We start from the raw sequence: 2,613 nt of genomic DNA, 5'->3' as shown, positions 1-2,613 counted from the left end.
GAACCTAGAGTCACTTTGAAGGCTACATAGTCTGGCTTGTGTTGATGGACAGAGATATCCTACTTTTAAATGCATTTAAAGTCTGTCGTTCCTTTTAAGAAAATAGGCTTTTCTAGATTTTGTACTGTCTTTTCAAAGCTCACTCAAAAATGAAGAAATGATTTATTATGTCTGAGTGGCTTTTGAAAGAGAAGGGAAAGCCCTTTCTTTCTTTCCTTCCTTCTTTCTTTCTTTCTTTCTTTATTTAAAGACAGGGTTTCTCTGTGTAGCCATGGCTGTCCTAGACCTCACCTACAGACTCTGTAGACCAGACTGGAATGCATAGATCCTCCTGCCTCTGCCTCCCAAGGCTAAAGGTGTGTGCCACCGTGGCACCACAGGCAGCAACAGCCATTTCTAAGAAGGGTGGGCAGATAAGCAGGCCACAGCTGTAACTTTCTTGTGAGCACCTTTATGATTTCCTTATTAACTCCATAATGTATGCTGTGGCTTAGGTGTCTGCAGACAGAAGCAGTGTTCTGAAAGACCTCTTTGTCAGGGGAAAACAAAAATTAGACTGACTTCAGAGTGATGTCTCCAAATGGCAGGCCAGCTCACCTCTAATGGTATTTATTAATAACGAGGAAAATTCCTTCTATTAGCAGATAGGAGCTGGGTGTGGTGGTGCACGCCTTTAATGCCAGCACTTGGGAGGCAGAGGCAGGTGGATCTCTTGAGTTCAAGGCCAGCCTGGTCTACAGAGGGAGTCCAGGATAGTCAAGGCTACACAGAGAAACTCTGTCTCAAAAAAACAAAAAACAAGCAAGCAGATACGAACAGTCTGTCATTTGGATTATGTGTCTCTTAGCTAATCATGACCCAAAGAATTTTAAAACTAGGACAGGGGATATAGCTCAACAGAAGAGGGCTTTCTGAGTGCGCACTATTAAAAACAATGTTTGGAATTGTGTGATTTAGTTACAAGGGCTTAGCTAGCCCCCCTTCCTCCCCCCCTCTGCAGGAGGGTGTGGCTAGAGCCAAGGCTCTAGTTGATGATTGTCTTGTGCACTAGCCATCTAAAGTTCAGATTTTCAAGCCAATAGTTTAAGGGACGGAGCTGGACATGGTGGCACACACCTATAATCCACTCAAGAGGCAGAGGCAAGAGAATCATACATTTGAGGCCAGCCTAGGCTACATGGTGAACTCTTTTCTCAAAGGACAGAAAGTGCAGCAGCAGCAATTGTGTCCCTATATTCACCTTGCTTTATGTTCAGTGAGGCCGAGTCTCAAGTGTCTTAACAATTCTGTGAAAACAGATCTTATTACTGCTCTGCCTTTAATGCATCTCTCAGGACACTGTCTGAACTCTTCGGCCTGTGTCATAATCTTTCTACATCTCCCACAGACTTGAGAAAGCACCCATTTCTCTGCTTGCCTGTGAAGCCTAGTGTAGCCTTCAGGTGCCAGTTAACCGGGCTTCTTGACCAGTGTCATCACAGCCACCCAGGCCATACTACTATGGACAGATCTTTGTGTGCCCTACAGTGGGCTCATGAAATAGTCTTTGGTGCCATTTCTGCTCATCCTGTCCTCTACAGACGAGTTCTCAGGGATTATAGGCATTGGAATCATCAAGGAGAGTAAGGAAGCAGGGCATCCCAGAGGAGGCCCCCAGAGAGGATAGGTACAGCATCTTTTGGCCGCTGTGGTCCCACTGACTGGATGAGTAAAAGGAAGGTAACTCCTTTCCATTCAAGGCATTACCTTTTCATGAGCCCCTCAGCAGAGGAATCCATCCGTGATGGCTGGAGATGAGTGGTGGACACCGTAGCCCTGATTGTGGTCCCACGTCCTGCATACCATGTTACGTGATATATAAATCAGTGGATCTTTAATCCACTTGGGAGACAGAGGTAGACAGATCTCTGAGTTTGAGTTCAAGGCCATCCTGGGCTACACAGTGAGATCCTGTCTCAAATAATCAAGACAGATGGTCACTGAGGATTAACACTCTAGGTTGTCCTCTGGCCTCTGTATGCCCCTGCACATGGGGCACATGCAGGCACACACACATTCTGCATTGTCAGAAGTAACTCTCCATGGTAAGCTAGGGCAAACCTAAGTGGTGCCTATGAGATTAAGCCTCAGAACCACACATTCTTTTCAAAAGTAACTTCCCAGAGCATGTGAGTACAAGGGTTCAAGCCTTCAGCACATTCATTTGCTCAGATTGCGCACAGTTCCTGTCTGGTGAGGGAAGCTCAGCCCTCATTCTCTTCAAACAGATGAAGCTGCAGGTCCGCCCTGCGAACACGGGCTTAGTTAAGCAGATGCAGAGGACTCTGAGCCGGTGAGTCTAGTAGGGTGATAGCTAATTTACAGAGGTGCTTAGAGGATTTGTGATCATTTATTGTAAGAGTAAAACTAGACCTCAGCATTCAGGAGGCTGGCTGACAGAGGCCAGCCTGGGCTCTGAGATCCTCCTGTCGGAAGCATAAGGAAGAAGGTCTGGTACCAGCAGTTTGCTCACGGAGCTGTTATTTACACTTCGGTCTACACAGAAGCCCCCTTTCACTCTTCACCAACAGCAGTCGGCTTGTGCGTCGTTAAAGAACTTCCTACAACATGATG

The sequence above is a fragment of the Acomys minous genome (genome assembly GCF_964271855.1).
Source record: "Acomys minous genome assembly, chromosome: 8".
In the NCBI taxonomy this organism is placed as follows: domain Eukaryota; kingdom Metazoa; phylum Chordata; class Mammalia; order Rodentia; family Muridae; genus Acomys; species Acomys minous.
Note: the sequence above shows the minus strand (reverse complement) of the source record.